The sequence below is a fragment of the Mchenga conophoros genome, linkage group LG1 (assembly GCF_057382185.1).
Source record: "Mchenga conophoros isolate Kocher_MC1m ecotype Shallow Benthic linkage group LG1, M_conophoros_male_GT1.1, whole genome shotgun sequence".
Lineage (NCBI taxonomy): Eukaryota > Metazoa > Chordata > Actinopteri > Cichliformes > Cichlidae > Mchenga > Mchenga conophoros.
The window spans coordinates 39,660,515-39,675,875 of NC_140526.1; the positions used below are offsets into that span (position 1 = coordinate 39,660,515).

General features: G+C 40.1%; 1 protein-coding gene across 1 annotated transcript in view; it reads left to right on the forward strand.

The window, feature by feature from the left end:
• Positions 1-15,361, forward strand: part of shank2b (SH3 and multiple ankyrin repeat domains 2b) — a 300,073-nt gene that overhangs the window by 144,028 nt on the left and 140,684 nt on the right. The gene's annotated exons all lie outside the window — the stretch shown is intronic.

A 15,361-nucleotide genomic window follows, 5' to 3' on the forward strand; every position in this document is an offset into this window, starting at 1 on the left:
CATTTGTGATTAAACATTGTTAGGACAGAGCACAACCAAACCTCAGCATGCAGTGTAAAGTTTACCGTGTTTATTCATTTAGTTTCTTTTCTTTAAACTTGTAACTTCCACCAGGTCACCAGCAAACTCCTGGGTAGGCTTTACTATTAAACTGCATTTTAGCTGCACCTTAAAGGAAATCAGAAATTTTAAAATGTTACTCTTCGTACATTTTGGCCCTCTTCTCTTATTAGATTGCTATTTTCTTTTCTTTTTATTCGTATATGTGAATATTACAGACAACCCTAACCCTAAACAGATCTCTGGCAACCTGGCGCATGTTACTAGGTTAACTGGAGATCTTTAAATGTAATATGAAAATCATCTAACTTTAACAAGCTCTGTCTGTGTTCCTCCAACTTATCCCTCAGTTCGTTCAATCAGTCACAAAGGTAAAACATTTAACCCCTTAATTTTCTCAAGACAGATGAAATGATTATCCTCCATAACATGGAGTGTATGTGCACAGCGGCTTGAGCTGGTATTCAAGCGCATGTGTATTTGTATGTTTCTGCTTGCAGTGTTTGAAGTGTATATGCCTTAGCAAGCAAATCCATAAAAAATCCCAAGAAGCAGTAAGAGTTGTCTAACTGGTATGTTTGACTCATAACCTACGCCCGAGTTATAAAATAGCCATATTCAGGCAGGCGTTTATGAAAGGCAGTCCCACAGGGTCCTCAGCTGTCCTCCAAAGCCACTCCAGTGGAGCGCTTTATTAGCGTGAGCACTTCAGAGGCAATGAGGCTGAGCCGAACGAAGTTTTTAGTCAGAGTTTGAGCTTTCAGCTAAGAAGCTTAGTTTGTAGCCTAGACTTTGGATTTAGCTGAGTTGCTGTTAATATGCAGTTTTTTCTCTATCTTTGTGATGCTTTTTTGTTTGTGTCTGCTTGTTTGTGTTGTTCATGTTGAAACAAACATGTAGAAAACCCTCACCCTGTGAGGAGATTTGGTACGGTGCAGGCAGGCAATAAATTGGCTGCATGACTTGAATAAATATGTTTTCGTGGACCAAGTATCCTAACTTTGAAGATGGCCTAGGGTTCCACTGAACGTGATGATTTTGATTTTTTTATGCCAGCAAAAACACCGAGTGAAGCTGTGTGTCTGTCAAGAACGAGCAGTGTCACAAACATGTGGTCTAGACTGTTTTGTCCATATTTGTGCTGTCGTTGCTTCTTTGCTTAGCTTTTTGCTGCAGAGAAGAAAGAAGTCATAAAATAAACTTTGTTTTTTAGCGCTTCAAACAATAAAATGGCTCACTGCAGCCATGGTCTGACTTTTTTTTGTTTTGTTTTTTTCCTTTAATGGGTGGTTTTGTGTTTCTTCCTCTTTGTAGTGAATCCTGCTCGGGTTGTGCTTTGGTTCCCACAATCCTTCTGTCTGCATAGCCAAAGAGTTATGCAAATGGTCACCAACATAAGACCATAAATCCTTAGAATTTCAGGCACAAGACAAACATGGAGTAATACGGAGTTTGAAGCATTACTAGATGTGAAAACTCTCTGACTTATGTAACTCTGTTATGACAAGGCAGGCTTTTTTTATTTGTTTGCTGAGAATATGTATTTAGCCCGCACTCACTATCTCGATCAGATTACCTCTTGTACTTTTCCTTTTTAAAGAACCTTCAAAATAGCAACCCATAGAGTATTTCCACTTAAATGGAGTCTGTTTTTCACACAGGGCTGTTAATGCTCCGGCTGCATCTAATCACTAAGAGAACATCAACAGTAGTCAGTATGGTAATATACTGGAGGCAGACAATATAAGAATCAAGCACAAAAACTAAGGAAATGGCATTTAGTTGATTTTTTCTTTCTTTGAACACTTTGGAGATGGTACTGGATCTCTCTCCAAATAATAATGCTGCAACATGAAGTTGCTCTGTGGCACGGGCCCTATCCAGATCAGTCAAGCGTGGCGTGCTTGGAGCAGACACCAACTGACCGCTCTAGCAGGGTCTGTGCTCACAGGTTCTAATCAGGCACCTGAGTGTGTGCACCTGGGCACCAGAAGCTCCAAACAAGAGTCCGTAGCAGAATAAACTTTTTGGCATTGGCGCAAACCACACACCTATCTCTGCTGCTCAACCAACAAATACGTTTTCCTCACAACGGTGGAAAGTAAACACACAATTTAGTAGGTATAGGGTTTATTTTCAAAAAGGATTTACTTATCCTTTTTGTTAAATTTATCACATAATCACAGTGCAGTTTGACTGTTTGGAGATTTTTTTTCCGTTCCTTTTGTCTTTTGAGAAGATAAACCAATGGATCTATCAGCTTACATTAAAACTGACCAGCCAGCTACTTACTAGGGGAAAATCTGTGTTTTTCTTTACAGAGCTGAGTGCAAAAAACTGGAAAAGCAAGCGGCCACATCTTAGTAGTTATTATATAAGTTTAATCCTTAATTCAATTCAAACCTGTGATTATAAAAAAATTACCTCACTTACAGTTGTGATTAATTGTGTAGTAGGCTGTTTGTCTCTGCTGTGTGTTGGACATTTTAACATGGAGCTCTGTAGGGGTGACTCAGAGGTGAAGCAAGCCTCACGTGGCCGAGGCACTGCAGTTTTTGACACATGCCTTAGTTTTTCTCGAGGTCACTGGTTGCTGTTGGAGACTGACTACACCAATGCTTAGCCTTGGACAGTATTTTCTATCAGCATCATCCAATCAAATATTGCCTAACTCGGGTTACAGCTGGAATGTTTGGAAAATCTATGCCAAACACCGAAGTTGATCCTGAGAAATATATATGCGGGGGAAAAAACCTAAAACTAAATATTTGGGGTTTGCAGAACAGTGACATGAGCTGTTCTCAGCATTAGCCAATACATCAGACAAACCTCTTGTGTAGCTAATACACTAAGTCTCATGTGATTGTATTTGGCGACTTTGTTTAATAGCAGCATGATATCATGCTTCCTCAGCTGTCAGGTTTTGGTGTAATTCCTTCAGAGCTCCAGAGCTAGAATTTTTTCTGTAGCTTTCCAGCAGATATCAGGAAAACATACAGGCAGAAATCTGTTGTAAAAGCAGTTTCTCTTCTGACAGCAGGCTTAACAGTAAAACAACAAGCAGCCACTAGACATGTTGGACTCTCACTTGTTGTCAAGTGGAAAAAATTCACTCTCTTGCTCTTACTATCTTTATCATTATTGCACTCTCCACCTACACATGAAGCCAAGAGCTAAATCAAACAAGTTTATGCTTGTTTTCTGGCCAGCAGACATCTGGGAAACTGAAGGAGAAATATTAGTACATCAGAGGCATAAAGCAACATCGCATTAACTATAGCACATGACCTCGGGAAACAAAAAGCAGGTCAAACTTATTACAAGCACAAAACTATATGATAAGAGTTCTAAAACGTACTTGGGCACCTAAAGTCTCATGTGTTTAAATGGGCATAAATCTGCAGCTGTAACGTCCTGATTACGTCCTGGCTGTAGCTCAGGAGGTAGAGCATCTGTTTAGACCCACTGGCTGCTTCTGGAGTGTCGGTGTCGCTGTCCCAGAAGCATCCACATTGCAGTTCCTCTAAGGGTCACGAGCCAAAAGTACATCGATACTCATCCATCCATTTTCTACTCATCCAGTTCAGGGTCGCGGGGGGCTGGAGAGGTGTGGTGCTCCCTGAATAGGTTGCTAGTCACCGTAGACATCCGTAGGAAAATGTCCACCTTTATAGCATTAAAGGCCATATTTACAACCTGGCATTTATGCGTAGTTCTTGGATAAACTATTTGGATGCTGTAATAAGAGGTACAGACAGCCCAGAGTCCAGCAAAATTCTGGTATCTAATTAGTCTGTTACTTAGCACTAATTAGCAGGTGTGTGTTTGGCTCAGAGTCAGAGTTCATCCTTTCCTGCCTCTTTTATGAAACTAACTTTGGCCTTCAATACAGGAAAGTCATTATCACAGACTGTGTAAAATATGGATGTAGACAGACAGTGTTGGGAAGGTTACTTTTAAAATGTATTCCACTACAGATTACAGATTACATGCCCCAAAATGTATTTTGTAACGTATTCCATTACGTTACTCAATGAGAGTAACGTATTCTGAATACTTTGAATTACTTAATATATTATCATGCCTTTTACAACATGAATGTCCTATTGCTGTGTGATTTATTACTGAAGGTTACTCTCCACACCAACACCAACTAGATGTTTAAACCTTCATATAAATGAGTAACAGTAGGTGGACTTTAGGTAAGGCTGCACTTTTTGCAGCGATCTCATATAGAAACTATTCCTCGCGTATATAAAACAGGTCCGCGGCTCCGAACCGTAGTAAAGGGACCTCTGGCTGATACGTCGGGTTCATGTCGGGCTCGTAGCTGAAAACTAGCTTTACTTTGCTAGCGAGAGACAGAGAGAGGCGTTGAAAGGCTGCTGCAACTGAACTTATTGTTTCGGAGGAAAACACGAACACGGTGTACAGTCGAGTCTTAACAGCTTACTTACAGCTGGGCTCGTCAGGCTGCAGTGGTTATTATTATATTTACATGCTTCCAGCTCCCGTTTCTGCTCGGTGACAGCTCGTACTTTTCCACTCTCCCTCCTCGCTCACAGACACATAACGGGTATGGCCGTCCATTCTCCCTGCAGCACGGACTACACTGCCTATTGCCTTCATATTAAATCATTTTTTGAATAATAAATTTTCACCTGATTATGCTGCTGCAAGTAGAGGTGACTTGGGCCGTGAGATTGAGACACAGGCATTAGATCCTCTTATTGTGTGTTTTGTTTGGGTTTCCACCAGCGTGGAATCACCAAAAACAGAGCGAGCATAGCCTAACATATGAAACAGGAAAAGACCGCCGTGTAATCCATGTATTTCAACAAAGTAACTGTATTCTGAATACCACCTTTTTAAACGGTAACTGTAACAGAATACAGTTACTCATGTTTTGTATTTTAAATACGTAACACATGTATTCTGTTACCCCCCAACACTGTAGACAGCAAAGTCCTGTTGTGAAGAATCAAGCCGATGTCAAACCTATACGTGCATCTCACTAGAGAGGCCTGTTTGTCAATTCAGCAAAGGGATGTGCTTGAAAACATCATCATTAGGTGCCAAATTAACAACTGGAAAGTGCAAGTGTTAATAACTACTGATTGCTATAGTTGAATGAGGCGTGCTTACGTTGTGCCTCCGCTGCTGCTGCATGTGCTCTTAATTTGAACACTGTGTGGGTGTTCTGTGGTCGTGCCATTTGATAATATCATTTGTCAGTTCTGTGTGTGTGTGTGTGTGTGTGTGTGTGTACCATATTTCTGTCTCTTCAATCTGACCTGTGCCCAGCTGTAACCTTTTCACGCGCTCTGTAAAACCTCATTTCTTTTATCTTTTCATTTTCTTCACATTCGTTATCTTTCTTTTGCACGTTCTTTCTAGGCCAGTCTTTTAATCTAATTCCCCTCTTCACTCCTTATTATTTTCAGTCTATTTTGTATGCCCTTCCTCCTCACCTATTTCCTGTTCACCATGCCCCCACACATTCTCTTATGCACCCTTAGCACAGACTGTAAAGCACACATGGTTTTGTGACCTCTGCTGTAAATTATAGCTACCATTTACTCTAAGAATATAATGGGATTGCACATGCTCTGATGGAGGCCACTGTGACAAAACCTTTTTCACATTTGTTGACATGTCCTGAATGATTTGGTGAAACAGAGTTGTCGTCTTATTCCTGAAAGTTTGTGTTCGTGCTGCCTTTTTAAACTGGCATTACTGGAATTTGGTTTACGGCCAGATGAATGAATACATTGGGAAGATTCATGCTTTCATTTAGCAAGAGTCATAAACACCTTCCTGCTTTCCTTTGGGTGCAATTTGCCCGGTTTGATGGATAATCATGACATGATGGTCGCTGATATCAACAGTTATCTGTTTTCACAACAGTATTAACTAAAACTTGCAATTAGATGATAACATTCCAAGCGCTGTATGTTCCTCTGTGGGAATTAATAGCAAAATCATAACTGATGTAATTTGTATTAGTTCTCAGTGGAAAAGCTCAATAAACTCAGTGTATACTGCCCAGCACACCAAAAACACTCAGTTTGAGGGTGGGTGAGTAGAGTGGAAGCAGCTAACGAGCCTGATATTACCCTTAGAGTAGATCAAAAACAGTGCTAACGAGAGTGAAGATTAGACAGAAATGTAACTATAAATTAATGTTGCTGTTTATCTGCTGGATGATTGAAAGTAAATCTATCAAAACTTGAAATCACCTGCAGCTCTCAGGCTAAGTAAACCATTCTATCCTTTTAACCACCAGGAGCTGTGTTTCATGTGTACCTTATGTTTGAATATGGATTTAATGTGTTAGTTAGCTGAACTAACAGCAACACTGACTAAAGCCAGTCTAGCTATTGTCCCTGTTTTATGTGAAGCTTATCTAATCCTGCTGAACTACATGGTTTTATCATCTGTAGTCATACTTTCTAAACACCCCTAAATCTTATATTTGACCCCTTTAGCAACATTTTGCACACATCCACGGCACTCTGCTATAATGTTGTTACTGTAGGTGTAGCCAGTAAAATAATAAAGAAGCATGTTGCAGATGGCACAGGTTGTAAAACGATGTATTTTAAATTAAAGCCATGATGGTCGAGTAAATCTTAACAAGTTGTTTTCTTGCCCAAAACCAGCTAAGATGATGCCATGCTCTTAATCACACAGGGTTACTATAGTGCTGTGTTTAACGTATTTGCCTCCTTCATGATTTCTTAGTCTTTTTCTCCATATTAGTATCAGATCATCAAAGATAGTTTGTTTGTAAATGCAAAATGCAGGTCTTAAATGATTATTTCATTTATTAAGGGAGGAGAGCAATCCAAACATGTCCATGAAAATCTAATTGTCCCTTGTTAAATCATGAATTAATTGTCATTAACCAAACTTTCTGGAAAGCTAAGTTCAGTTTCAGGCCTCATAACTGTCACATATGTTAAATCACAAAATCACTTAAATAGAAGCTGCTTTTCTAATCCAGTAAACAACAGTGAGAGCCATCATCCACAAATATTATAGTGAACTTTCCCAGGAGTGATGAAAGAACTCAGGCCAACATCTAAAAATCCGGAGGTCTCACTTGCTTCAGTAAAGGTCATTTATGAGCATCATAAACCGCTTTGATGCTTCTGGGTCCATAATTAATGGTCACCTGAAAAACTGCTCTCCTGAATCCTGAAGGTGAATGTCGGGCCATCACTTTGTGCCCTGAAGCTTAAGATCACTTGTGTTATGTAGCAGAACATTGATTGTAAACACACCAGCAAGTCCACGTCTGAATGGCTCAAAAAGACAAAACAAATGAGCCTTTTGGAGCGGCCTCATCAAAGTCCAGACTCAAATCAGATTGAAATGCTTTGGCATTTCCTTCAACAGGCCGTTTGTGTTTGAAAACCCTGCAATGTGGCTGAATTAAAACAATTCTGCAAGAAGAGTGGGCCAAAATTCCTCCACAACAAGACTCAATGCCAGTTCTCTTGAACGCTTGATTGCGGTTTTAGCTGCCAAGGCTGGCCCAATCATTTATTAGGTTTAGGAGACAAGTACTTTTCACACAGGGCCAGGTAGGTTTGGATAACATGTAACCTGCTGCACTGTGTAGCCATTTGTCCTGAAAGGAAAAAGAGTCAGCTCCTATCCAACAAATTAATCTTGAAATGGACGATGGCCTGATATCTTTCACTTCCTGAATTCTTTTGCTGTAAATCAATAAAAATCCTTCCTACTTCAGGTTCGAATAGATCACCTTCTCTCAGCCTCATATTTCTGACACTACACTGAAGTATCTTCTGGGGTTTCATCTTCTCCACAATAGTCATACTTCCCTGTATGGTCTTTAATTATTATAAATAATGTGCAAACATGCCTGTGTTAGCACACGATGGATAGGTGTGGATGAACTGTGGGGCTGTGTGGACAGGGCAAACCCCGGGCAGGCGTGCCTACATATGGCCAACAGCTTTCTAGATGGGTTTTCTAAAAGCAAGCCACCATGGAAAACTGTGAGAGGCGTCCCGAGGGGTGAAACTATTTAAAACCAGGCTTTAGTATGTTGAAAGTAAAAATATGTGAAGTCCAATAACGTTTTACTACAAGCAGACTAACATTAACAACATATTGTTACTATTAGTCTGGATGGAGTTGGATGCAAACATCAATGCATCTGTCTTAGCATTATACGTTCTATTGATCAGTCACATTCTAGCAGGCTTTAATTGCATGCAGCTAAAACGAGGAGTCACATTCACCAAATTGCATCTGAAGACCATGTGGATCTGATCTTTTTTACTCCATCTGTAATCAATGAATGATGAATGAAAGTGGACGTCTTGGCCCAGATATCAGTGATCAGTCTGCGGTCAATAGGCTAACCTATAGGACAGACTGACTTATCGAAAGAAAAAAGGAAATTTGTTAAAGTAGTTCCTGAATAATATTGTCATTTTTAGAGACCTTTAATTTATTTTGGATCAATTAAAACACTGCACTAATTAATTTCACTTTATTAGGTCATATTTTTGACATTTCACTTTGAGTCTATTTAAACTATGGGAAGAAAATGAAGGCAAAATGTAAACGTATAAAGAAAAGTTTGGGCCCTCAAATTACTCAGTGCTGGGGAATGACTAAATTTAAAATTGAAGGGCAGTGTAGATCGAATCCTTTCTCCTTCCTGTTTGGACTTTTGTGTTTCAGTGATTGTTTTGATTGATTTTCCTTTTCTGGTGTCCTTCCACCATCTCTTTCTTTTGATCTGGTCGACCCGTTGCCTTGATTTCCACTCGGCTTTAAGTGGCTCCACATCCTTCCCACCCCCACCCCGGTTACTTCTGTGTTATACACAACCATTTGTCTCCATGACAACCATGGGAGAACAGGAAAAGAATCGATGTGGGGGTGGTGATGGTGGTGATGGCAGTAGTGGTGGTGATAGTGGGTGGTAGAATGATAATGAGAGATAAATTGTGACTCCATGTAGCTTGTTTGGTACCTGGTTTGTGATCACAGTTAAACTTGAAACTGTCTTCTGTTGGATTCTGTAAGCTCCATTTTAGACTAGCTTTTGCTAATCCCATTCCAAATCTGTAGCTTCCTTAACTCTGGGTTTCTCCAAGGGTCTAAAATAAACAGTACAGAGCCACTCGAAATGTAGCCTGTAACATAAATAGCATTTACAGTATAAACAATGCTAAACAATTGTTTACACCTCCTCTATATCTCCTGTTTGGGTTTTAAAGGCCCACTTTGTGCCAGATGTATCCTTCGCGACAGATGATGATGATCTACTTCCAGGACTTTACTGACATTTGTGGGTCCTTATATTGATGCCGTGATTATCATTCCTTATATGAAGAGGATGATTGCCATTCTGTCACTCATCAATTCAAAAACTGTGGCAAAATGGCAGAAATGCACAGGAGGAATTGACATTACTGAACAGGACATTCAGAATACTGGCGCGTAGATCCATCAGGTTACGATGTAGATAGATTTTGCTTCAATAGAATTCCCACTAAAGCATAAATCAACAGTAAAAACAAAAAATAAATAAATAAATCCCCAGTAAAGCTCAGGGTCATGCCATCACCAACGCAATGCATTATGGGGTTGTTGTTCAAGTTCAGCTTGATAATGGAAGGCAGATGTTGCTTTGGGGTCTGAAGGTAAATTGTGAATATTTGGAAACTTATCAAAATGTTGAGCTGGTGTGTTGTAAAATGCTGGACCTGTACCTGTGAAGTGAATGAGCGCCCATTTAGTTTGGAGACTTTCACTTTCCACGCTGGAAGCAAAAAGGAGCTAAGGTCACTGAGCCAACAAACACAAGCTCAGGTGCAGTTGGGAAAAGGGAAAACATCAACTTTAGCAACATTTCAGAAATCATGTTTGTGTGATCTCAACGTTATTCATAACACATTTAGCTGTTTATATGTTACAGTGCTGTTGCTATGTTATAGACATTAAATATTTTCTAGAATCCAAGAAAATCTTTTGCGTTTGTTTTTGAAAAATAGCTTTTGAAAAGTGAATTTGTTATCCTACTCAGTGGAAACCAGCAAATGAAATGCAACAGTGTGATGGTGACTGGGTACCACTGTTACATCTTGGACACACAGAAGTCATTGTGACTACCTCTGACCAGTATCAGCGGAGAACAAAGAACTACAAGCTCCTATAACTGCCGATGACATAAAACAAGGTCACGTCTGAAGATTCCCAGTGCAGTTTATTGCACAACATGCAAGGATGCAAGAGGTGCAAAAAGTGTTTGTCTTCGTGTCTCCCAGAGCCATGACTCATTGGCTCAGAGTGCCTGACTTGAGTGTTCACACATGAACGTGAGCTTGAAGCAATTTATCATTTTTGTTTAATATGTTTTTCAGGAAATGTTGAGGAGCACGAGCATCCATACCTCCAGAAATAAGTTGACCGTTTGTGTTCATACAGATCAACCCCTCCTAATGACACTCCTTTACCTCCACGTCATTTGGGTGTTTTTTCAGAGCTCGTTTCTTAGTTAGTTTCTTTGTACTTGTTTTTTAGCCTTTTCCCAGCTTATGTTTTGTTAGTTTAGTCTTTGTTGTTTTCTGCCTTTGTTTGTAGTTTTGTTCAGGCCCATTTATAGTAGCTTTTTGGTCCATGTGCAGCAATAGCTTGGTTAGTATTGCTGGTCAAAAGCAACTATGTTCTGGTGAGCTTTGGACTCTTTGGGCGATTGCTGCCCTTTTTCCACTGATTATATAAGCTGGGCTTAGGTATTAAGTATCAAAGTATCAATTAAAAGCTATTAATTTGAGATTCTGGAGGAAAATTTGTGTTGGAAACGAAATGCTGAGTAAAGTGTCTTATTTGAAGATGCTGAAAGAAGTGTGTATTGTATGTTTAACTCTCAGTGTAGCTGAATAAATGAAAATAAATTATTCCCAGAGCCACTTGATTCCATTAGCAAACCAGAATTTAAATAGTAATTAGCAGAGGTGTAAATGTGTAAATACAGGTGATGGGACTGTATGACTATATTACAGTGGGAATCAGGTCAGAAACATTAATGTCACTCTAGACTTTCAAAGCTGTCAATAAGTGATTCTAACCTCACATTTTAACCTAGATGCTAAAAGATCTTTTGACCTTGAAATTACCTAAAAGCCTAAATGGAAACAAGGAACATATGCTGTTCCAAACAGCTGATCATTTATTGATAAAGAAAAACCAATAAGACAGAGGTTTTAGGGGGGACATATTTTATCCTATTATTACATTGCTGATGGGCAGTACATGTCTCAGTGCTTCAAACATCTTACAAATACAAATTAGGTTTGGCTACCTCATTCTAGGTCATAGTTGAAATGACGTCTTCATCTCTTTTCTTTGCCTCATCTCTTCCCATCCAACAGTTTCTCCTCAAGAACAGGCTTTGATAGATTTGTCACAGTTTGTGGCATGCGCTCTGGGAGATCCTCAGAATGAGTGGGCAATCCAGCCAGCATTCAGCACCCCCTCCCCCATCTCCTTAACAGGAAACATCACATTTGTTACCAAAAATATGAGCCTAAATTTACATTCAGTGACTCACATCTTATTTAAAAGCAAGCATTTTTCCCTTTTGTATCTGAATGCAGGTTGATAACAGAAATGTGAAAAGGAGTCAAAGTGGTGTAAAAAATTTCCTTTTGAAATTCCTAAGTGTGTCTCAAAAATGCTCTTTTTTGATTCATATATATATAAAGAACAAAAAAGGAGCACAGTTTACTACTTAAGCCAGCAATGCTTTGATAATACACATGCTCACTCTTCTCTTCTTTACTGAATATTTGTTCTCAGAATCAGAGGAGGCACACTTATATAATGCTTCTAGGCTTCTCATGAAGTGTGTGTGCATGTGTGTGTGTGTGTGTGCGCGCGCGCGCGCGTGTGCGTGTGTGTGTGTGTGTGTGTGTGCATATGTGCAGCGGGAAAATGAATCTGACTATTTTTACTGCCGTGAGCTTGACTCCAGCTGTACTGTAAACCTGTAACACTCAGCAAGCACTGTGCCTGCAGAGCTGACTGTAAGCAACAGCACGATAACAGGCAGCACGATCTGGGTCACTGACAGTGTAACAACCTGTTTAACCAGCTCAGCAAGAAATCGCGTTACTGCCCTCTGGTGGCCACATACAGATCACACTTCTGTGTAATGAAGTCCACTGATTTGAACGATTGAAGTGACTGTAATATACAAAGAATAAGAGCAAGACATTAGAAGAAAATAGTGCAAGACACCATGATGTTATGCCATCCACCGGGTCACCAGTTAATTACTTGTTGACAAGATAAGAGTTAAAAAGAAATGAAAAGCTTTTCCAGTATTGTAGGTAAGTTAGGACCCCAACTATGAACCTGAACATTAATTATTATCAAATGAAATATTTATTTTTGAAGGATGGCAGTCTAAATGAAAGTATGTAAGTGGCATTTGCACAACAAGAATTGTCAGCTTTTATTTTGAATAATGAGTCATTATGTACGCAGAGCCACTGAAAGTGTATCTAGAACAAAAATGCAGGAGTCAAATGCTCTCAGCTAAGAAGACAAAGGGGGAAAACCAAAAAAAATAGAAGAAGAAAAAGAGATTGTACAACCTAAAGAGCAACTAAACTGAAGGACTATTTTTCACTGAAGAGGGCAAGTCAGAAAGTTTGTAAGGAACAGTTACTGAAGACCAGTGTGAACAGAAACCGATATCTGTGCAGATGCCTGAAACTGACTTGAAGATCAGCCAAATGTAAGTTGGATAAGGTGTTTGATTTTTATGGATCAATTCTGAGAACTTTCAATCACACTTCATATTTGTCAGTTTGAAGAATGAAGGTCAATATTAATTTGTGGGCTTGACAGTTTGTTGTATTATCTAAACATTAAAGCAATTAAGATAAATACACAAAAATGTTACAATATGTGGTTCACGTCACTTCTCCAAAACTCTACCTTCCGTTTCCATGAGTAATGGTGCAATCGGTGTTTTTTTTCTTTTAACCCTCCGAGCCCTGAGCCACCTTAAGTAGGAATGCTGAAGATTTAGAGTTAGTGCTTCAGTCAAGTTTTCGGATTGACAGAACTACCTAATTCTCACATGGTCAGAAAATTAAAAATCACAATATTTTAACACTGGGTGTCAGCCTTTTTGGTTTTTTCCCGCCCAAAATAAGATAGGGTTATGGCCAGGATGTCTCATCACCACAAATGACAACTCATGGAGCTAGTGCTTGTGCCTTACATGATAAAATTTCAAAAAAGTCTCATTTCAGTTGTAGCTTTAGCTTTCCATTTTTAACAGTAAATGCATCAAGAGAACCACAAACGGGACTTATGGACAGGTATTAAGTGAATATTGACTTGAAATATGTACGTATACTGATCAGACATAATATTATGATCCCCTTCCTAATATTGTTCGTCCCCCTTTTTCTGCCAAACCGGCCTCGACTTGTGGAGGCATGGACTCCACTAGACCTCCACTAAAGGTGTGCTCTGGTATCTGATGCTCAATTAAATTGAGATCTGAGGAATTTGGAGGTCAAGTCAACATCTCAAACTCATTGTTGTACAGGGTGGGCCATTTATATGGATACACCGTAATAACATGGGAATGGTTGGTGATATTAAAGTCCTGTTTGTGGCACATTAGTATATGTGAGGGGGCAAACTCCTCAAGATGGGTGGTGACCATGGTGGCCATTTAGAAGTTGGCTATCTTGGATACAACTTTTGTTTTTTCAATAGGAAGAGGGCCATGTGACACAAGTCATTGGTAATGTCACAAGAAAAACAATGGTGTGCTTGGTACAAGTTTCTGACCACTTATAAAATGTGTTCAATGTGCTGCCCATTGTGTTGGATTGTCAATGCAACCCTCTTCTCCCACTCTTCACACACTGATAGCAACACCGCAGGAGAAATGCCAGCACAGGCATCCAGTATCCGTAGTTTCAGGTGCTGCACATCTCGTATCTTCACACCATAGACAATTGCCTTCAGATGACCCCAAAGATAAAAGTCTAAGGGGGTCAGATCGGGAGACCTTGGGGGCCATTCAACTGGCCTACAACGACCAATCCACTTTCCAGGAAACTGTTCATCTAGGAATGCTCGGACCTGGCACCCATAATGTGGTGGTGCACCATCTTGCTGGAAAAACTCAGGGAACGTGCCAGCTTCAGTGCATAAAGAGGGAAACACATCATCATGTAGCAATTTCAAATATCCAGTGGCCTTAAGGTTTCCATTGATGAAGAATGGACCCACTATCGTTGTACCCCATATACCACACCCAACCATCACTTTTGTTGTTCCAACAGTCTTGGAGGGATCCATCCAATGTGGGTTAGTGTCAGACCAATAGCGGTGGTTTTGTTTGTTAACGTCACCATTCACATAAAAGTGTTTTGCCCATTCTGCAAATTCTGTGCGCCGATCTGGGTCATCCTCGTTGAGATGCTGCAGTAGCTGGAGTTTGTAAGGGTGCCATTTGTGAGTAGCTAATATCCGCTGAAGGGATGTTCGACTAATGCCACTCTCCAGTGACATGCGGCGAGTGCTACGCTGTGGGCTCTTGCCGAATGAAGCTAGGACAGCCACTGATGTTTCTTCATTAGTGACAGTTTTCTTGCGTCCACATTTTGGCAAATCCAACACTGAACCAGTTTCACGAAACTTAGCAAGCAGTTTGCTGACTGTAGCATGGGAGATGGGTGGTCTCGTTGGGTGTCTTGCATTGAAATCTGCTGCAATGACCCGGTTACTGCGTTCACCAGATATCAACACAATTTCCATCCGCTCCTCACGTGTTAACCTCTTCGACATGTCAGTGGCTGTGAACAAAGAGAAACTTGTAAATAATTCATGAAAGAATAAAGTTACGTTGAAACCAAGCACACCATTGTTTTTCTTGTGACATTACCAATAAGTTTGATGTGTCACATGGCCCTCTTCCTATTGAAAAAACAAAAGTTGGATCCAAGATGGCCGACTTCTAAATGGCCACCATGGTCACCACCCATCTTGAGGAGTTTGCCCCCTCACATATACTAATGTGCCACAAACAGGACTTTAATATCACCAACCATTCCCATGTTATTACGGTGTATCCATATAAATGGCCCACCCTGTACTCTTCAAACCATCGCCAAAGTATTTTTGCTTTGTGGCAGGATACATTATCCTGCCATCAGGGAATACCTTTCCAGTGAAAGGATCAACATGGTCTTCAACAATGCTTACGCAGATGTTATGTGTC